This window comes from Coenobita brevimanus, chromosome 107 (assembly GCF_032717465.1).
Source record: "Coenobita brevimanus isolate Jiangsu-jjx chromosome 107, ASM3271746v2, whole genome shotgun sequence".
Taxonomy (NCBI): Eukaryota; Metazoa; Arthropoda; class Malacostraca; order Decapoda; family Coenobitidae; genus Coenobita; species Coenobita brevimanus.
Genome location: NC_137060.1, coordinates 2,182,039 through 2,205,538, shown reverse-complemented (window position 1 = coordinate 2,205,538; position 23,500 = coordinate 2,182,039). Strand labels below are relative to the sequence as shown.

At 41.7% G+C, this 23,500-nt stretch overlaps 1 pseudogene; it reads left to right on the top strand.

The window, feature by feature from the left end:
• Positions 1-1,130: 1,130 nt before the first annotated feature.
• Positions 1,131-1,249, top strand: LOC145416853 (5S ribosomal RNA; annotated as a pseudogene).
• Positions 1,250-23,500: the final 22,251 nt, after the last annotated feature.

The following is a 23,500-nucleotide window of genomic DNA, read 5'->3' as shown; positions in this document are numbered from 1 at the left end:
GGTAAAAGTGTAATACCCGGTACTGCAGATTATCGTTAATTGACTACATTGCCCAATAATATATAAAGCCACACTGATGCTTTATTATGATCTCACTACGAGGGAATGAGATGGTGACAATATATATATATAGATATATCTATATATATCTAGATATATATATATATATATATATATATATATATATATATATATATATCCATCGTCCAATCCTACATTGCCCCATGAGGAGCGTAGGAGCCCGGGGCTAGGCAGTTGGTCCCGACATTTAAGATGAGAGTGAATATCTATCTATCTATCTGTGTCTGTCTGTCTCTGTCTATCTATCTATCTATCTATATATGTAATAAACAGCAGCAGCAAAAATGGAAGAATCGTGTTAAAACTGTACTGTAACCCTATGATTTTATACAATAATATTGTGTTTGTGCAGAATTTAAATATTCTGTGCGTCTGTTTCTTGACACGGGTATTAATGTTACACAATAAATCAGCTTAACATTTTTATTTACGGTTTTGTGATTTCAGATTGGTTTGTATATTTCTGTAGGATTTAACACAAACACAAGTCACACAAAAACTGGTGTGTTTGTAATATATCCCGTCCATTATCAACCCCGATGTTGGATGGAGGTTATATATTCACCCATGTTTGTAGGCGCGTTTGGGCACAAGATATCTAAAATAGTTGTTGTGGGATTTCATTTAAATCTGGTGGATAGTTGGGCAGTGGGATGAGGAAGAGTGTTTGAGGTGGATGCGGATCCGTATACAGGAATAAATACTAAATTTTTAAGGCGTTGGTGGAGGTATACGCTGTCTTCTTGTTTTTTAGTATTCGTGTAGTTACCAAACGATTTTCTGTAGGTGAAGACAGGACGGTTGTAGTAATGGTTGATGTAGTGAGTTAAGATGGTACATTAGGGTGTAATGCCGAGGGGTGGTTGGGGTTACTACTGTTTACACAATGCCGCTGAGGGGAAAAACAGCTGGTCACTCGCCCTTCTGTAGTGCATAGCCTAGCCCCGGCCCCCTACGATTATGATGGAGCAGTACTGGCTTGGGTGATGGATATACTTGCTGCCACTTGACCACTTATGCTGCTTAGGACGGAAGCTTTTCCAGCTGGAGGGGTTAGGTAATTTACGTTGAGTACACCGCTTCCCGTCCGATCAGCGAAGTTAAGCAGCGTTGGGTCTGGTTAGTACTTGGATGGGTGACCGCCTGGGAACACCAGATGCTGTTGGCATCCCTACGTGTCAAGTGGGGTTGGTGGAGGATTAGTGCCCCTCCCTGTAAAACAATTAACTCTAAGCCATTGGCCACCCCGTCTGGGATACATGGCGTCTGGCAATGAATGAATGAATTAACTCCTTAACCACCAGGACACTCCTAAACTGAATGAAATCCTACGTTCCCACAAACTGTAATACAAAACAATTATAACAATTTTTTGTTATATTTAATGCGTACAAACAGTTAACAGTAGTGTGTGTGTGTGTGTGTGTGTGTGTGTGTGTGTGTGTGTGTGTGTTTCGTGGCATGTTTCAGCAGTCAAGTTTTGCCTTGTATGTGTAAAGGTGTGTAAGTAGAGACTGTTTAAATTAAGCAGGTCATTAGCTAAGTGGTTGTTTCTCATTATGCTTAAGTTACTGTTTTTAAGTGGTCAGGGAAGTGACCACAGCTCCTTTACTCTTCGTGGCTGCCTTTTTTCTTTCTTTCTTTCTTTTTTTTACCCTTTCACAACCGGGTTTTCTCCTGACTGAAAAAAATCATCTGGTATAAGCATAAATATAATTCTTAGCTGTACCAATAGCAGGAAATGGAGAGATACCCAAGATTCTTTTTCTTTTCTCTGCAAGAACTCCGTGCAGTTGATATAAACCATCTGGTGTGCAGAGAAAAGAATACGCGAGATGCTTTTGAAGTTTTTGAAGCCTTTGTCTGCCGGTATTTTTCACAGTTGCTATAAATGTAGTTGGCTAAGTATGATGCGGAAGTGCGCTTGCCGCAGCGAAATAATTAACAGCTCTAAAGTTTTTCACGTCTGTTTTTCCAGTTTAGCGCCTGTGATGACATGGAAGAGTTTTGTTTTAGCCAAGTTTTAAAGACTGTTTTCAATATTTCGGTAATACTGTAGAGACTTTAGCAGTTGTTAAGAGACGTTTTAGAAATGTTATCAGTAGCCAACGATATATTTTAAAGATTATATCAATAAAACTCCACTTGGCTGGAGCTGAATATGATGTGGTGGAATCCAGTATAGAATGTTTAATGGAAGGCCTTGTTCTCTGAAGGGTTGGTTGATGTAGACCGTAATCCTTCCTTATCATAATCATAATGTGTCAGTTGCCAGAGTAGATACTGTAAGTGAGGGACTTGTTCTGTAAAGTATTTCACAATATCCCTGACGTTATTATTTTAGACGATTTTTTTCAATTTTGTGTACCGGTTCCCAGCAACATTGTGATTTAGCATCTCCTACCTCCTCATCATCCGCGTATGAGGTTGTGAGTTATGTAAAGGAACTCTCAGCTCCCCCCCCACACACACCCACACACCTGTCGTTGCTGTGGTGGCAGTAAAGTGTATAAGTGACGGTGTGTTGTGGTTACCTAACAGTTGTGTCACTTTCATTTACAGTTTCAATACATGTTATATTTTACTCCTGCTGTCTTCACACTGTTATGGCACAGTCAGAGACATTGGGGTGAAGGGATTAGTTTTTTATTCACAGCTTCTAATACAATGATGTCCTTATGATATTCTTGCCACCGACACAAGATTCTTTCTTCAGTTAACGAAAGATTTCTCGTATTGAAGGGGATAATGACGGACGTATATAACCGCTGCAGTTGGAAAAAAAATTCTCATTGTAAACATAATCGTGTGGTAATAGCCAGATTATCACAAAAAATACGTCATCAGATTGAAGGGGTTCCAGTCCGTTAAATTCTTGCTGCCTCTACAGTTCATACACCAAAACGTAGCCGACATTTTTGTCTTTTTGCAGCCCGTCTTCTGTATGCGTATCTGTCCATCCGTTTATCTCTGTCCTTCTGTATCTGTCTGTCTGTTTATCTGTCTATCTGTCTGCCTGTCTCAGTACTGTATGTTTCTAAATATCTCTTACTTGTCTTTATCTGTTATATCTCTATACCTGTCTATATCTGTGTATGTTGTTTATCTGTTATGGATCTAAAGTATCATTTTTTCTTTCTCCTGTCTGTCTTTTCGGTGTATGTATGGATGTATGTATCTATCTGTCTGTCTGTCTGTCTGTCTGTCTGTCTTTCTTTCTGTCTCTGCCTTTCTGTACTTTATGTATCAATCTATTTATCTGTCTGTCTATCTGTATGTTTGTCTGTCCATATATTTCATCAGCAAGTCAAACCCTGTTTTAATATTATTTGCTCCCCCATCTTGGAGGTCTTAAATTATTTGGGTAAAATAAATGTTTATATATTAGATACCGCCACAAAAATATAAAGAAATAAAGATACAGCTAATGACAATTGTGTTCTTTTTTCAGGTGAGTGTTGATGAGGTCAGTGGGTCGTTGAATCATGGAAGAGTGACAAAGGTGAGAGTCCTGGTGGTTAGGGTGGGGTTGGCTGGCACTGCTTGTGTGTTGAGTTTACACAACTGTTATATACTTGTTCACACGGAAGGATATTACTCACATATGGAAATTTCGCTAATTATGGATATTGTACTTTTTCAGTAAACAACTTTTGTTATATGATTTTAATAATTCTGTGTGTGTTTTGCATTGGTAAAATTAATTGTCTTGGCTTGAGTTAGCTGTTAACTCTACAACGTTGACTGTCAACCCAAAAGCAAGGAGACTGTGTCTGTCAGAATATCAAAGTCGTGTCATCCTTCACTATTGAAGATGGATATGAATACGTGTCGATGCACATTCAGTAGCTACCACAAGTCTTGGCATCTTGTGTTTATCAGTAGGTCAGGGTTAGTTCATGTGTCAGTTTTGGTGGTTTTTCGTTGAGTACAGAGCGACTTGGAGGCATTTTGTTTGCGGCCACCATTTGCGGGATTAGGGCGTCGGGCTGTAGATAGTAGATAGACTTAATAAGAGACATCCAAGCATGTGTATTTGCTCGTTCAGATGACTGTTGTATTACTAGGTCATCAGGGTGGCCTTTGATATCAGATACCTTATATTTTCTTGCTTTTGCATTATGCTCCTTACCCCATCCTGAAGTGGGAAAAGGGGTCAGGGTGATAATGATATATTGTGATAAAATAAACTCCTGCCTGAATATGGGTCTTCTGTGCTGGATAAAGTAATCGAGGAGTCGCATCCTTCGTATCGTGTGGTTTATAAAGGCTCCAACATACAGTACTTCCATGCGTCGGTCATGATCACCCTGCTCGATCTCTAGAAGCCATTCTTTTGAGTCCCTTATCACTGAGATTACACCGTCTGGCCTCAAGTCTTTTTCAGTCTGCCGTAGCCTTAGCGTTAATACCTCTCACCCTCCGCACCCAGTTGCCATCCTCCATTCTGTCCACATGCTTAAACCATCTCAGTCTACCTCTTCTCTTTACAACACTATATTCAGTAACTAAAACAAGTTATCAAAAATTGTTATACTGCTGTCGACAAATAGAGGTTGTTTTTAAACATCTGGCTAGATTTGACTTCCCCTACCAATAAAGTATGTCTGCAGTTAGTAAAGTAGAAATATCTAAGGTAGTATACATTATATCTCAGGTGGGAGGTTAAAGTCTGCGAAACACGTGACTTCCCATAGTCCACTTTAACGTGGACTAAAATTGCCATCTCTCCCTCGTGAATGATAAGCCGTAACAGGTGATTAACACAACAATACGGCACTAGTCACGAAAAAGTGCAGCGATTAGGGTTTAGAGTCGTAGTGTGTAACAAGAGATTAACGCTAGAATATGATGGTAGTCAGAAGAAAGCGTTATGTAAAGCTTGTACAGTATAGGCATTATTGTCTTACTTTGTCATTGAACTTCCTGAAATAAACTGTAGGAAGATGAATATCACCAGCCATGTTAAGATGGTTTTGTGTGAAGTACATTTACTACCTGTGAAACATAATGAAAGTCTTATCACGGCTAATACGTGTTTGAGAGAGTTTAACTTTTTCATCTAAACTTGGGATGAATTTTGTTTCCCGGTCTGTACATAAAGAAGATCCCAGCACCCCGTTTCTGTTCCTTCTAGGTGGCTTCTGTGACACGCTAGGAATACGTGGGTCTTTTTTTTTCTCGCGTATCACCCTGGAAAGTTTGTTTTTACCAGAGTCCCAAGATGTCAGATAATAGACAGAAGCGCTACCTCACGTAGGAGAGAGAGAGAGAGAGAGAGAGAGAAATCACTTAGCACATATATATATAACCTATCCAGTTAGGGCCAGCACCTTCATCAGCGTCACCCAGCCAACCGTACAAGGTGTTACATGACACATATTGCTCCTGAGACGAATTACCCTGTTATTAAAACTGTGTGCGCTAAGGTGTAAGTAACTCCTTAACTTTTGACGGTCATGTATAGAAGACATGTATTTGTAAGATGTGATCATTGTACATACAACAGCTATCCACAGTTGTTGTAGAGTTGACTTTGATGGTAATTTATAATACCTGATACCTTGTTGTGGTATATTCTTGATGGTTGAGGCTGGATAAGGTGTGTGTGTGTGTGTGTGTGTGTGTGTGTGTGTGTGTGTGTGTGTGTGTGTGTGTGTGTGTGTGTCTTTCTATACACACACACACACACACACACACACACACACACACACACACACACACACACACACACACACGCACGCACGCACGCACATAGGCTACTGGATGTGTGTGTGTGTGTGTGTGTATTATTATGCTCACACACACACACACACACACACACACACACACACACACACACACACAGATAGGTTTCTGGATGTGTGTGTGTGTGTGGGTGTGGGTGTATTTTTATGCTCACACACACACACACACACACACACACACACACACACACACACACACACACACACACACACACACACACACACAGTTCTGATTCTGCCCCGGTACTGTTTTCTTGTGTGCTGTTCGTGCAATCTATGTCGACATTGAAATACAAGAAGCCAAAATGAGGCTATTAATGTGTAATTTGATAATAACTCGCTATGGAGGAAGTGCCAGAGAGCCTCCTTACCCGACGAGAACCCGAGCCTTAGAGTCAATCCGACGACCATCACTTCACCGAGAAAGAACTTGTGTAGTAATGACACAGGAAGACACATGACACCTGGCTTGTGTAGGACTGCAGTGGCAGGCAACGTGTGTAGTAATGACACAGGAAGACACATGACACCTGGCTTGTGTAGGACTGCAGTGGCAGGCAACGTGTGTAGTAATGACACAGGAAGACACATGATACCTGGCTTGTGTAGGACTGCAGTGGCAGGCAACGTGTGTAGTAATGACACAGGAAGACACATGATACCTGGCTTGTGTAGGACTGCAGTGGCAGGCAATGTGTGTAGTAATGACACAGGAAGACACATGATACCTGGCTTGTGTAAGACTGCAGTGGCAGGCAACTTGTGTAGTAATGACACAGGAAGACACATGATACCTGGCTTGTGTAAGACTGCAGTGGCAGGCAACGTGTGTAGTAATGACACAGGAAGACACATGACACCTGTCTTGTGTAGGACTGCAGTGGCAGGCAACGTCTGACACAGCCTGGCAGAGGATGAGAAAGAACGTGTGTAGTAATGACACAGGAAGACACATGACACCTGGCTTGTGTAGGACTGCAGTGGCAGGCGACGTCTGACACAGCCTGGCAGAGAGGATGCCGTCAGTATTCACTCATAAAACAACTGTGGTTTTGTATTCAGGCTAACATCGATCATATTATTAATGTGTCGAAGGAGCCTTAGAGTGTTAATAGTCACAGGTATTCCATCAACACCTTGGTACACTCAGTATTAAGAGCACTTGGGTAATAATGGTACAGGAAGACCCGTTACCTGTCTTGCGTCCAGTAGCAGCAGCGCGGAATCTGTCTCCCACGGTGGAACGACACTTTACCCCTTCACTCCCATGACGTAATTACACCTTCTCTCGTGAAGCGAGAGCGAGAGTTAGGCTTTAATCGGTGTGTGTGTGTGTGTGTGTGTGTGTGTGTGTGTGTGTGTGTGTGTGTTTTAACAAAAGAACCTTAACAATTTTTATCCAGTTTTAACCAGTTTGTTGGAAGGGTTCAGGTTCAGCCAATGAATAAACTGTTGTTTTTCAGAACAGGAGGTCAAAGGTCAGGGTCACAGGGCAGTGTCAGCTTAAACAGTTTATATCCGATTTACACCACTTTGTGGAAGGGTTGGGGATAAGGCAAGAATGACAAAAAAACGATTTTCATAACAATCAGCCAAGACCAAGGTCACAGGGCAGGTTCATTATCAAACTCGATTTTATGTAAACCGATCTTGTTAGAGAGGTTAAGGGTCAGGCAAGAGCGGATTCAGTTGTGAGAAGAATGCAAGGTCAAGGTCGCAGTGCAAAGTCAGACATTCGGCCCTCAGACCAGTTGGTGGTGCGGGTGTTGTACTCTCTGAGTGTTCCTTCTTATTTACATTTTATTTTTGGTGTCAGCAGGTGATTTGATCCCATTCAGTCATATCATATATATTTTTTATTTTATTGTTACTACCGCATCTCAAGACAGTTTTACTGAGATTTGGAGACACACTAGGGATGGCAGGGATTATATACACTGTTAATTAATTCTTTGAGTAGGAGAGGCTTTTCTGTTTTGAGTTAGAGCCCCAGAAAACAGCAAGAGGTACCCGGAAGAGACGTCACCGAAATGCAGAACTTGCAGTAGGAAGAACCTCTCTCCCGTCTCCTCCTCCTCCTCCTTCTTGTTCTTAATCTTTATCATCACCATGTTCTCCCTATCCCTTTTCTTCTTCCGTTCTTCCTCATTCTCTTTCTTGTTCTCCCTCATCATAACACTCAGTCAATAATCTTGTCACAGTTCCCAGGAGAAAGTATGTATGTCATGTGGTTTGTGGCTGTCTCCCAAATGTGAAAGTGAATTCTGCTTCCTCATTTTACTTTCCCCAGGTGATCTCATGTAAAAGACACGTTTGGCTGAGTGAGTGAGAGAAGAGAGTGGATAGACCGATATTAGGCTGTACAGCGTGCTGTGTTGGAGAGTCACCTTCATGAGGATGGCTGACTGTGAAAGAAGGGCACTATCAGTCTGTAGTCCACTGGGTTCACGTTCCGACGAGCCTGGGGTTGCAATTTCTCCTCCTTCTCCTCCTCCTCCTCCTCTCCACATGAAATCTAATAAAATAGATGCCGTAGTTAGGCTGAGTGTTTGGTTGGGAGGGGAGTGACTAGACCGCTGTTGGGTTGTGCACGATGTTAAAAATGTCACTGTGCGGCAGATGATATTAATACCTCCAACACTGCCATATATCACACTATACGCTTTTCATTTTTACCTGGCCTAAATTACCATCTATCCATCTTGAATGCTGAGCTGTAACAATAGATTAACACCAGAAAATGATGCTGGTCACGAAGAAGTGCTGTGGAGTGGATGTACTCAAGTTTTTTTCTCTCACTGACCTGTATAACGGACGAATTTTTAGGCCAGGATAAATTGAGAATACAGTGACTGTTATGCTATTGACCTCATCAGGGTATAAGTGTGTGGGGTGGGTGGAGAGGAGTGGACGGGATGGGTTGGCATGGTGGTTGGTGGTGGGGCAAGGTTAGGGACATACACCCTGTGAAGATGGCCGTTGTATTATAGTCGGTATGGGCGTAAAGAGTGTATTCAAAAGTACTCAGAGAACAAGAATATAAACAATAGACCAAGCACTTACTACTCTTGTACACTTGGCTTCTCAGGAATCTTATGTCTGTCAGTCATTCACTCCTTTATTGCTCGTCAGGAGCGTAGGGACCCTTGGTTAGTCTACGCAGTCCAGATGTTTAAAACGAGAGTGCCCAGTTGCTGTCCTTTGAGGGCGTATAATGTGAACAATAAACCCCACCCACTCACTGGATGTAAACCCTTGTGAGCCACTTCCATTTACAGCACTATAGCTCGCTATTATGGTTACCACGTAACGAAGTAAATGTTTTCTGGGCCACAAGAACCCTTTTTGGGTGCTGAAAGCGTAAACGGTAACCCACTGTTTCTGATCTCACCCTTGGACCAACCTCATTCACGGAAGATGTAATTTGCCAGATGCAGCTTTCCCTTCTGTGGGGAAACAGCTGTCTCGTGTGTGTGTGTGTGTGTGTAATAGGTATGGTTGTATAAATGAGTTACTAAGTCAATGACGGTGGTGGTAATAATGATAGGGTAGAGTAAGTGAGTGTTGTAGGTGACAGTCATAATAATGCTAGTAATGACGATAGTGATAGTGATGTTACGGTGAGCGTTCGTGGTGCTGTAGTTGTTTTGTTTTCATCTGAGGTAACTGGGTCATTCTCACAACTTGAATACTAAGTCGTGGTGGCAGGATATTCAATAAGCCCTAAATTATGAAGCAGGAATGAGTCTCCTTGGTTACTAATCAAGGCAACCCTCCAGTTTCACCATATAACAAGTGATGATGATGATGATGCAGGTGGTTTGATAAAGATAATTGAGAGGGGGAGGTTGGCGTGTATGACATTCTCATTAATTATGTTTATTTATTAATGGCTGGTGAGTTAGAGCGTTGGGCCATTGTGACTTGTTACCATGTGATACCAGAATTAGTTATAACTGGAGAGAGAGAGAGAGAGAGAGAGAGAGAGATCAGTGTTATTCTAATTCTTTCATCTTCAATAAGTGTCGTGATGATGAGGTTACTGAGGACGAAGTTGAAGAATGTGATGATGATGATAATAATAATGATGATGATGTTATTGTAGACCTTGAATGATGGTGGTGATAATGGTGATGTTACTGTAGGCCTAGGATGTTGATGGTGATGTTATTTTAGGCCTAGGATGATGGTGATGTTGATGATGTTATTTTGGGCCTAGGATGATGGTGATGATGATGATAGTATTGTTATTGTTATTGGTTCTCTTGGATGATGGTGATGGTGATGATGATGATGATGATGGACAAGAATAAAACCGTACTACATTCATGCATGGCTTTGGCGTCCTTGGTATTCAGGTTGCATACACGAAGTTTGCAATGGAATATCTGGTCAGTTGCAAACAAACGTAGGCCAATGAAGTATGTGGCCAGTGTTGCATGTTGATACCGGGTGCAGAGAAGGACTGGGCTGGACCTGCAAATTTCGGAAGTGTAAACGAGTTAGAATTGGTTTACTTTGGGTACGGATGGGTTGGGTTGGGTGAGCTGAGGTAAAGTGAGGGAAGGGTAGGGTAGGTTGAGATAGGTTGGGTTGAGTTGGGTTTGGGTTATGTTAGGGTAGGTTAGGTTGGGTTGGGTGAGTTGAGGTAAAGTGAGGGAAGGGTAGGGTAGGTTAAGCTAGGTTGAAATAGGTTGGGTCGAGTTGGGTTTGGGTTATGTTAGGGTAGGTTAGGTTAGATTTAGTGAGTTTGGGATGGAGTGGGTGAGGTTGGGGCTGGTTTGGGTTGCTTGGGTTGGGTTCGGTTAAGTTGGGGTAGACATGGTTGGGTTGGGTTGTGCGAGGTTAGGTTTAATTGGTTTGATTTGGATTGGATTGGGTTAGGTTTAGTCTGATTCAGTTTGGTTAGATTAGGTAAGATCAGTTTTAATTTTACTATATGATGTTTGGATGTGTGAGGTTAGGATGTAGGGCTAAGTCAAGTTAGGTCTGGTTTGATTTAGTTTTGTTGTTTTGTTTAGTTTTTTGTTAGGTTAGATCAGGTTTTGGTTTGGTTGTAGTAGGGTAGGTTGAGTTGCGAACAGATTTAGGCATATGAAGTACATGTAGTAGTTGTCGTAGTAGTACTAATAACAGCAGCAGTAGTAGTAACAGTTGTAGTAATAGACGTAGTAGTAGTTGTTGTTGTTGTAGCCGTAGGTTCATCTGAAACGTGAACCCGGTGAACTGCTGAAGTTCTCCTCCAGTCCACCATGGTCTGTTGTGGTGCTAGGGAGGGAGTCAAGGGACAGGCAGTGTGGCCGCCTGGTTACATCTGCGTCGATGCTGGTAACTGGCGAGAGATTAATGAGGATAACGGTACCGCCTGAGAGGGAGCATTTTTGTTTTGTTTTTCCGGAGAGGAGGGGACTGGAAATTCACAAAGTATACAGCAGTTAATTTCAATGTTGTGTGTGTGTGCGTGTGTGTGTGTGGTCTGTCTTAGGTTAGTTAATTTGAGTGAGGTCAGGGAAGTGTGGGTGTTTCTGTGTCTGTTTCTGGCTGTGCACCTATGTATCACACACACACACACACACACACACACACACACACACACACACACACACACACACACACACAGTATTATCTGAAGGTAATAACGTACGATACAACTCCCTGTGGGTTACAAGACCTACTAGAGAACAGAAGAACAAATTGACACGATCGAATACCATCACCCTCTCATGATGGCCATAACTCTAGTACTGTTTTCAAGCTAAAGCCGACGATTTTATTCCTCTTAGTGAGTCATAGGAGCCAGAGACATTTGACTTATGCTCACTATTGACCCACTCTTGAACGGGACCACTCTAGTTACGTAATTTTATTGACGCAAACAATACACGATTTAATTCAGCAAAGAGTGAGTCATAGGAGCCTTAGTTAGGTACAGTAGCTGCCATAATGTACTTTATTACTGATAGCAACGTTAGAAATAATGACTGGTTTACATGTACGTTGAGGTAGTTGTACATGTAGAATGAATAAGTATGAAGGTGAAGGTGTACATGAATGACTATGTAAGTGAAGTTATAGTGTATTTGAAGAATGTCTGTACCTGAAGTTTAAGGTGTACATGAAGAGTGAGTACATGAATGACTATGTACGTGAAGTCATTGTGTATATATATGAAAAATGAATATGTACATGAAGAATGAATATGTACATGAAGGTGAACGTACACATGAAGAATATGTCCATGAAGGTGAAGGTGTACATGAAGAACAAGTGGCGCCAGGCACAACAAACCTTGCCCGACAACAGTTATTTTGTTGCTGTTAAATACTGACTCGTTTCTGCCATTTAGCGTCTTTGCACAACTAAAGTCTAAGGTAATGGCGCAAATGTTTTGAAGTTACGCCCTCTGAAAATCCGTGATCTTGCGTTTGACCTTTCAAGGTCACTCAAGGTCAAAGGTCATGCTGCCAGATGAACGCTCATATAAGACTTCCTATATCGTGGTAATAGTAAATATCTCTGTCATCAACGAGTTTCAAGTTATAGTCCCCTGAATATCTGTGATCTTGAGTTTAACCTTTCAGGGTCATTCAAGGTCAAAGGTTTTGGTGCCAAATGAAAGCCTATATTACGAGTTCCCGTATGTTCATAATAGTAAATGTCTCTATCTTCAGCCGTTATCAAATTATAGCCATCTGAAAATCCATGACCTGATTTTGACCTTTCAGGGTCTCTCGATTACCTCCAGAATTTAATCACTTTCTCTTGGGACCAGTGCCCACATATATTGAAGGTTTAATGTAATTTCATTCCGCCGTTTTTTCCGTAATGTTGCTAACAAACAGATAAACAAACTCGACCAAAAACAATACCTCGTTGGACTCCGTCCGGGTGAGGTAATGAATATGTACAAGAAGGTGAAGGTGTAAATGAAGAATGAATATGTACATGAAGGTGAAAGTGTACATGAAAGTGAGTGAAAGTGAAAGAAGCGAGGTAGGCAAAGTGATTAATTGTGATACTCTAGAAGACAAATTTGTCTGGTTATTAAGGCAGGATGGTGGAGACGAGTTTGATGGCAGAGAGAGAGAGAGAGAGAGAGAGAGATTCTAGTTTATAATGCAGCATATCCTGAGTATTATTTCTTCCTCATATGTTGATTATAAGTAGAGATACAAATACTGTGTGTGTGTGTGTGTGTGTGTGTGTGTGTGTGTGTGTGTGTGTGTGTGTGTGTGTGTGTGTGTGTGTGTGTGTGAGAGAGAGAGAGAGAGAGAGAGAGAGAGAGAGAAAGAGAGAGAGAGAATTTTATTATACAGTAGCTATATCCTTAGTATTGTTTCTCCCGCATGTGTTGTTTCTGAGTTGGGCAAATAATACTGAGAGAGAGAGAGAGAGAGAGAGGGAGGGAGAGAGAGAGAGAATTTTATTATATATCCTGAGTGTTGTTTCTCACTCATGCGTTGTTTCTGAGTAGGGGTAAAAATACTCAGAGAGAGAGAGAGAGAGAAAGACAGACAGACAGACAGAATTTTATTATATATCCTGAGTGTTGTTTCTCCCTCATGCTTTGTTTCTGAGTAGGGATGAAAATACTCTGTGAGAGAGAGAGAGAGAGAGATTTGTGTATTTTTTGCTCATGCATGTCGATAATGCTGGTGATTGCCCTACATTTCTGTCTTTCCTTTTTTGTTTCTGGGTCCAGGTCGTCTCTGTGGTAGGAAACAAGTTGGAAATGTTGATAATGGTGTTTAGCCTATACATTTATGGCCTAACTCTTTGCTAATAATGATTCTGATGATTATGATCATTATGATATTTCTCCTGCATTTGTATTTTTCCCTTGTGTCTGTTTCTTGATGACGGTTATGACGACGATGATGATAGTGAGGATGATGATTACTGTTATAGAGTTATCCGTGTTTATCAGCAGACCTGACACCAGCCACTGTCTTCCCTCTCAGCCATCATCCAGAGAGGGAAAACCAAACACCAGACCTGCCAAGGTTGCAGTGGCAGGTGATTTCACTCGTGACACCGATAAACAGATTAATGGATGTAAAAGTGGCTAATGTGTCTGGAGAGTTGATTAGTAATAAATAGAACATTTAAGTGAGATTTTTAACCCTAATGTTTTGGATAATAAGTTGTGACTAATGTGAAATAACACACACACACACACACACACACACACACACACACACACACACACACACACACACACACACACACACACACACACACACACACACACACAGTTTCAGGGTCGTCATAATTTAGTAAATCGTGTTTTTCAAATATTAAGTTAAACGTTATAAATCAGTAATTTTTGACGGATTCTTCCGGTCATAAATGTCTTAAATGGATAATTAGTCAAGCAGTTTATTTATTTCCTCATTTATTTTCCAAATTGTACATAAAAATATGCACTGAATATAGTTAATGAAGTAAGGAGGTTCGTTGTAAGACCAAAACATAACTTAGCATTTATAATTGTACACGTCTTGGAAGAAAACGGCTTTCTTTCCTTAAATAATTAAGACATGTATCAAGAACTAAGGACAAGTTGCAGTACCACAGTTCAATTTAATACCGGTATGTGTTTCTTGCTTTTCAAAAGCATCAGGAATATCAACAGTTAATATTACAGTATTTTAGAGTTTTTATTTTGATTTAAAAATGAATGGGAAGTTACATTAAGTCGACAGATGTGCAGTACTAGCTGTGTATTAATTTGCTTAATTATTGTATATAAAACCAGAACTAATATTTGATTTCGTTTTATGTTTGCATCAGAGGCCTTCAGAATGTAGTCCGGTAAATATTGAACGTCTTCCTGTCAGACTGATATCAGCTTTTCATCATATTAAAGCCAGTTCAATGCACCTTGTATTGTTTGTCATTATGTGACATTCAGGCTGGACACGACACACAGCTTTATGTAATGGTACACTTTTATGAGTTACTCGTATACTTTGATACAGTTAGAGTTTCACAGACTTATCATATTTATAACGTTTATGACATTTATGACATGATTTATGCTACTATCTTGTCATAAATCATTTATGGCCTGCTTCCCCCCCCCCTCCACGCATACGAGGAGAGAAAGGGGTGGAAGGAAAACAAATGCAAGAAAGCAATTATTATCTCCACATCCTAATCATCATCGTCGTCGTCGTCTTTGTCCAGAACTCAGAAATAGGAAAACACATACTTAAGCACGGAAGCACCCGGTAATAATATTATCATTATTATTATTATTATTATTTATTTTTTTATTATTATTATTTTTATTATTATTATTATTATTATCCTCCTCCTCCTCCTCCTCATCATCATCATCATCATCATCATCATCATCATCATCATCATCATCATCATCATCATCATCGTCGTCATCATGGGACGGGCTACAAAATCAGAACTGTGGTCATATTACAGGGGAATATGGGGGACATGTCTGAAGGTTCTGTAATTTGACGAGAATTAAATTATCTGATATTTGCCTGAATAAAGTTTAATGTTCCTAAAAGATAAAAGGTGGTGCTGTGTGTGTGTGTGTGTGTGTGTGTGTGTGTGTAAAAAGGAAATAAATAATAATTGGTTGAATTTTAATGATAAACTAAAATAATAGTTTGACGTCAGCCGGCATAAATCAGAAGATTCCAAAAAGACAGCTGCTGTATATTTGACGGTGTGAATGCAGTGTGTGAATATAAAAAGGCAATATTGTGTCAGATTTGCAGTGCTTTATAAAATGGGTCACACAAATCTCACGGCCACAGAGAATAATGTAAGGCCAATGTGTGGGAGGGGTGAGGCTGGTGACGGTAAAGGAGTGATGGCAATTTGTAGGAAACTCTTGGGAGACGCCTCGAAAATTTTGCTGCCATTTTGCCTGATGGGTCAACATATACAAACATAACAGTAATTTAGTTTAGCACCCCCCCCCCCACCTTCACACATACACGCAGATAAAAATGAATAATGGACTTGCCCTGCTCTGTCATTTGAACTGTGTGTAACCTTTGGAGGAATCACACACACACACACACACACACACACACACACACACACACACACACACACAGAATCTAGAAATTGCCAAAAAAAAATACCTGCATACCGTACATGACCCAGCCTGTCATGTGAACTGTGTTTAACCTCTGGGGAATCACAGTCAGATTGCTACCTCATCTTGGAGGCGGACAACACCATCAGTAGGGGAGATGAAGGTATATTCTTACAGGAAGTCTGGCGGTGGCAAGATTGAATAAAAATATCATTCTTTAGTAGTAGTAGTAGTAGTCGTAACCCCAGGCTCATCTGAAAGGTGAACCCAGTGCACTACAGGCTTCAGCTGCCCATCTCTTGCAGTTCACCAAACTTGTTTCGGGGATAGGGAAGTATTTGAGGGACTTCTGTATAGCCAGGCAGATGAACTGGCCGGTTTTACTGATGCCATCACGAGAAGGCGGCTCTCCCTAACAACATACTGAAGGCAGTAATATAGACTTCAACACACCTATCTTAACGAAATTTATCCCCTAAAGATGTACTCTTTTCAACTTCATTTTGTCTAGATTTTCGTCCTATTACAGCTTATTTCATGTAATTCAGATATATCCTTTCAATGGTGCTTCTTCGTGACTAGCATCATATTCTACTTGTTATTTATTATTTCAGCGCAGCATTCAATATATAGACGTGACGTAGTTAGACACTTTTATACCTCAGATTGCCCTACGTCACACTACCACACTTTACACCACCACATTACCACACCACGTACTCCTCACGCTGACCAAACTCTCACCACAAACAGAAATATATTTTTTTATGTGTCCGACTCTGGTCAAAGGCTTCAGGGCCTATCCCCAAGGCATATCCCTAAGGCCCAGTAGTCCTCCTCCATCTCCACATGTCACCACTTCGGCGCTAACACCCACCGTCAGTATTGAATACATGCTGGGATTGTCTCATACAGGACTGGTGTGTAGATATATCTCACACCACACTTTGAGCTTCTTTACGTCACTTAGGCACAAATCACACCGTCATACTTCACACCGCAACACTATACACTGCCACATCACACACACCACACTGACCACACCAAACCACCAACTGACATACGAGTACCTCACACTACCACACTTTGAGTTGCTTTACGCCACACAAACAAATCATACGGCACTGTTAAAAGTCACACTGCCACGCTTCACAGTGCCACACCACACACTGCTACACAACACACTGCGACGTCTCACACTGGCACACCTAAAACTTCCATGTATTTTGTCTGTTCATGACGGAACGGCAGGTGTGTGTGTGTGTGTGTGTGTGTGTGTGTGTGTGTGTGTGTGTGTGTGTGTGTCGTCGCATCCCGCATTGTTCTCCTGATTTGTCGTGCATTAATTGTTCCATCCATCTGGACAAACTTAAAACTCTTGTCCCTCCATCCTGCAGTGCTTTTGTCCATTGGTTCACCTGTATCGCCTCCAGCTGTCCATTGTGGTACTCGGTGATCCCCTGCCGTCCACTCGTTGGTCTTTCAGTGACCCCCTTCTGAGAATGTGTTGACGCTCCTTAGGCTGACTCTGTTCTCTCTTACACGTTTTTTTGTTTACTCCTTAAGACTTACTGCTAACACTGAGTTTTCAGGACATCAGTCATACAGATAGATAGGTATGCTTTGTATGTTTATTCAGTAATAAATTTCATTTGTATGGGAAGATAGTCTTAGTGTATCATGATCACACACAAAGTTAATTTATTACACATACCCTCACACACGTCAGTGCCGAGGTATTGGTGTTGTAGGAACCATTACACTCCTTCACGATCATTACTGTTTTACGCTCAAAAGAGTGCACAGAAACACACAACTTTATAAAAAGGACTTGCTCTGAACGATGTCATTTCATTTTCCCATATCTTAATGTTTTTGTTATGCCAACTGGAAATGTATATAATCAACAAACTCAACCCTTATTCATTGACAACTTTTTCCTTTTTGCTTGACAGGTGAGTGTTGCGGCAGATTGAGTATGCAGGGTTGCTGAAGGAAGGTAAGATTAACCCCCCCCCCTCTCTCTCTCTCTCTCTCTCCAGTACACAATCACCCACTACAAAAGTCACCTTTTCTGTTTTTTCATGGCGCTCTGAGTGGCCAGCCTTGTTTTGTCACTTTTGATTTCACACATTATCCCGATTTTTGACCCATTTAGCTCCATTTTTAAACCAAAATTTTATTTTCGGTCATGTGGAGGGATTGCAGAGAGAGAGAGGGGGGGAGCGGGCGGGGGGGAAGGGAGTGTGGTTGTTAGAAGGGGTGGGGAAGGGAAGAGAGGGGGGGAGAGGGAAGATTTGATAGCAGTAGGGAGGGGATAAAAGGAAAGAAGAGGGTGGTGGGACGGTGTGAAGGGAAGGGGAGGGGAGGGGATCGGGATAGGAAGGGTGGAAGGGAAGGAGGGGAGTGGGCAGGTCACTGAGGGCCCGATGAAAATACACAGGAGTGACTTTTGCTGTTTGGTGTGATTTTTTACTCGAAAGGTTAGGGGAGAGAAGTGATGGGTGGAGAGAGAGGGAGATGGGGGGGAGGGGTGATGGGGAGGAGGAGAGAGAGAGGAATAGTGGAGTGAGGGGATTGAGGGTAGGTGGGAAAGTATGGGGTAGAAAAAGTGCAGGTAAGTTGAGATTAGATAGATAGATAGATAAATGGAGAGAGAGAGGATAAATTAAAAGATGAATACTTCAGTCATACTTGACCCTCTGTGTGATGACGCAATAAAGGGAGGGGGAGGAAATAGGTGTGGGAGACTGGAGGGAAAATAGAGAGGGAAGGGGGGAGGGGGAGAGGTAAGGGGAGGAGAGAAGGAAAGATGGGAGGTGAGAGGGTATTTAGTTAGAAGGGGGGAAAACTTGGGGTGGCGAAAGGGGGGAGAGGGAGAGGAAGGAAAGGAGGGGAGACGGTGGGGAGGAAAAGAAGTGGGAGGTGGGGAGGAGAGGGAGAGGAAGGGATGGGTGGAGCGGAGGATAGGAATAGCGAAGATGGGGAGGAGAGGGAGAGGATAGGAACGGAAAAGGAAGGGAATGAGTGAAGTGGAGGAGAGGGACAGGAAGGGATGGGAATGGGTGGAATGGAGGAGAAGAAGAAGAGGAAAGGGAAGGAGAGGTGGCGAGGAGAGGGAGAAGAGGAAAGGGAAAGAGAGGTGGCGAGGAGAGGAAGAAGAGGAAAGGGAAAGAGAGGTGGCGAGGAGAGGGAGAAGAGGAAAGGGAAGGAGAGGTGGCGAGGAGAGGGAGAAGAGGAAAGGGAAAGAGAGGTGGCGAGGAGAGGAAGAAGAGGAAAGGGAAAGAGAGGTGGCGAGGAGAGGGAGAAGAGGAAATGGAAAGAGAGGTGGCGAGGAGAGGGAGAAGAGGAAAGGGAAGGAGAGGTGGCGAGGAGAGGGAGAAGAGGAAAGGGAAGGAGAGGTGGCGAGGAGAGGGAGAAGAGGAAAAAGGAGAGGTAAGGAGGGATGTGAATGACAAAATGTACAAGGGGTGAATTATAAATTGAGGATGAAGGTGGGGTTGAGACTGCATGTTAGTGCGATTGTGGAGGGGGGGTGAGAGGGAGGGATGGAGGAGAAGGAGGGGTAGGGGGAGGTAGAGGGAGAAATAATGAGGAAGAAGAATTGAATTGGAAATTGGAGGAGAGACTAATGATGATGATGATAACTATGATGTTTGTAACTGTGTTGATGGGAAGGGTAGTAGTGGTTGCAACGCTAGACCGATATTGCCCTTCTAACGTAGTCCACTATCCTCCTTTCGGGGGATAGGGAAGGGATTGAGGGACGTTTGTATAACCGGGCAGCCCCACCACCAAGCCATATCGATGCCAACATGCGAAGGCGTCCCTCTTGAGGACCAGGAGGCTAAGAAATATTAATCAGTATTTTTACACATGGCAGGTCAACATATTCACTACATGTACATGTTTATTAGTGCATCTTACTGCCCTCACACAGGTTCACTTAAGGACAAACTACCCAGCTGGAGGACTTACCTGGTGTGCATGTCTGTTCCATACACCAGGTCGTTCATAAGCGTAATAAAATTTCTAAAGATATCAAGATACAAAAAGACGTTATGGTGCAAAAGGGGATTTTTTTTTGTGTGTGTGTTATGAATTCATATCGATATAAAAAGAAAGTTACATAAAGAACACTATATATATATTCCTTTATGGTCGGCACAACTCTATTATTCTAAAACATAAGTAACATAGGAGAGAATGTATACCCTTAATGATCGGTACAACTCTAGTATTTTAATCCCGGTAATGCCAAAGGATTGTGTGCAGCAGAAAATGTGTCACTGGAGCCTGAGAATACTGAAGGGTAATATGCAGAATAAATCGCAAAGGAAGAGGTGTTACGAATTCCCCTAAAGCCACCGAGAATACCGTCTAAACAGATACAACAGATTATCCTGTAAACAGTAAAACATAAGTGAAAATAAATGAAGAAAAGTGACTACTAACGCTGCAGCTGCTGATGAGGTACTTTTACGTTACACACACACACACTCTCTCTCTCTCTCTCTCTCTCTCTCTCTCTCTCTCTCTCTCTCCTGGTCATTATTGGTGTAATGTCTTTAGTGGCTGACCCTGTTGCCCCCATGGCAGTCCATGATTTATTTAGCACAGAGAGAGAGAGAGAGAGAGAGAGAGAGAGAGAGAGAGAATTACAATGGTCAGTGTCTGCAACAAAATAATTAACTCGTTAACATGTATGGCACAGTGTACTGCTGAATAAAATCGTGTGGTAACAGCAGGAATTATACTATGGTAAGACTATCGTACTATAGTGGTCAGTAGTCAGGCCAGTTGGCTACCATCGCTAGACTAAAATCACCATTACATGCACCAGATTCTCGTCCACTTATGACTTATTTCACATAGCCCAGTGGCACACACTGTTACTGCTCTGTATCCTTTCATAGCACTTCTTCGTGACTATCACCAAATAATAATAATAGTAATAATGAGTAATAATAATAATAATGGTAATAATAGTAATACTAATACTAATAATGATAATAATAATAATCATTTAATTGATATCAGCGTTCAAGTTTGAGTAACAACAGTTTCAGACCACCTTTAAGTGAAAAGAGTATTATATTGTGGTTGAGTGTTGTGTCGGGAGCTGATACGTAATATATTTTTACACCCAGCCTCCCATGACGCGGTCAGTTCAATAAATCGTTTGGCTTTAGCTGGAATACAATACTAGAGTTGTCCCCACCATGAGAAGGTTAATGGTCAACCCATTTGTACCATAGGTAGTCGGTTGTTTTGAGTGGATTTGTTAAGTTGATAATTAATTTACTGTGATAATGGCCGCTTTAATAATGCGGACACATATGCTGATGATGATAATTGCAGAAAACCATTAATTGTTGATCATTCATTGCCAGTTGGATGTGTGTAATTGCAGAGCCTGGCCAAATGTATTGATGTAATGCTTTGGGGATTGTAGTAGTAGTAATAGTAGTAGTAGCAGCAGCAGCAGCGGCAGTAGTAGTAGTAGTAGTAGTAAAAGTTGTTGTTGTTGTTGTTACTGTTGTATTGCTGTGGTTGAAGCCACAGACTTATAGAGACGTGAATCCAGTGGACTACAAGAAACCGACCACTTCAGGCGGACATTTCCAGAGATGTTGTTTTGAGATTATGATGATGATGAATTGTGTGTGTTGTGACAGTGTGGTGAGTGTGTTGTGGTGTTGGGAGTACATTACAGTGTGGGTATAGTGCATTGCTTGTGTGGTGTATTTTGTGTTGTGATAGTGTGGTGCATGTGATGAGTGTGTTGTGGTGTTGGGAGTACATTACAGTGTGGGTATAGTGCATTGCTTGTGTGTTGTATTTTGTGTTGTGATAGTGTGGTGCATGTGGTGAGTGTGTTGTGGTGTGGGGGGATGCATTACAGTGTGGGCATAGTGCATTGTTTGTGTGTTGTATTTTGTGGTGGTACTGAAGCAGAGAAGGGTGATGGCCGCATCGTAGTCTGGCTGGGTGCACTCCTGGGATGTGAGTAGTGTCAGGGATGGTATTTGACATGGTGTAGTGGTGATTATGGTGGTGGTAGTAGTGAGGGTATGGTTGTGGTGGTGGTGGTGGTAGCTTGGTGTGGAGTTGGTGGTGTGGTGGTGGATGTGGTAGTGTGATGTGGAGTTGACAGTATGTTGGTAGTGTGGTGGTGGCCATGATAGTGTGTTAATGGTTGTGGTAGTGTGGTAGTGGCCGTGGTAACGTGGCTGTGGTAGTGTGGTGGTAGTTTTAATTATGGTTATATGAGGAGGTGTGGAAGTGTATTGCATCTTTATTGGATGATAAAATATGCAGTTGCAAAGGTGGATATTGAGATTGGTAGATATTTATTAATAGATGCTGCAGTTAAAAATATAGATCTAGAAGCACTCATAGAAATAGATGGATGAATGTAAAACTAAAGACACTGACAGATAACAGTAGTTGGAACAAGAGCCATACGGATAGATAGATAGATAAATAGGTAGATAGATAGGAAGAAACAGATAGATAGTAGATAGAGAGATAGATAGATAGATAAACTGATAGACAGATATTTACCTACACTCATAAAAAGATAAATGGAAAATCTTAAAAAAGAGGAAAGATTGGATAAGAGAAGAGAAATAATCAGAAAAGTAGAAAGAGAGATAGACAGAAACAGATTGATAGTTAATAATTATAGACGGAGGGGAGACTGAGTAAGAGTTACTTGGCTGACACTTGCTTAATGTCATACATCCTTGCCAGGAGAGAGAGAGAGAGAGAGAGAGAGAGTCAAACAGTGGATCACCTAATCATACAAGAAGTAGATTTGATGAAGTGGAGTGGTGGTGGATGCTGCTGTACTCCTTTTACTCTAACTTGGTCTAAACTTGCCGTTTCTGCATCTTGAATACCGAGACGTAACACCAGATTAAAACTCGACTACTTTGCCAGTGCTGAAGAAGGGCTGCGAAAAGGATGTAGGGTTAGAGCATTGTCCTTTTCTCCCAGTGAGCTGCATGAAATGTGGTATACAAGGACGAAACTCTGGAGCAAGTAAAAGTGAAAGGACTATAGATAAATTGACATAGATTCGAAAGGCATGGTTCCGTTTAAAGTTAAAGTTACATTATTTAAGGTGAGAATATTAGATCGAAAGAGTTATCTCTAATCTCTTCAGTTTAACTAGGCGTAAAAGTGCAATCTCCCTATCGTGAATACTGAGCCTGGAAATAAGTTTGAAACTAAAATATGATGATGCTAGTCATGAAGTGCAATAAACAGGATATTTTTTTTTTTTTTTTTTTTTACGTGTCCGACTCTGGGCAAAGGCTCAGGGCCTATTTCTTGGGGGCAGTGGCCTATCCCAAGGCCCAGTAGTCCTCCTACACCTCCACATATGGAGCCTTAGTATTGTCTTATTGTGCCACAGAACTAGCCTACGGGAAATAGCAGCAAAAAGGATCAATATCTCCTCCTACTTGAAATGAGTAAACTATAGGTAAATTGTAGAAGTGGATAAGGTGGAATGGCAAGTGAAGAGGTGGTGGATGGTGCAAGGGATTATTTGACATAGATTTACATGACAAAATTGGAGATATAAAGTAGG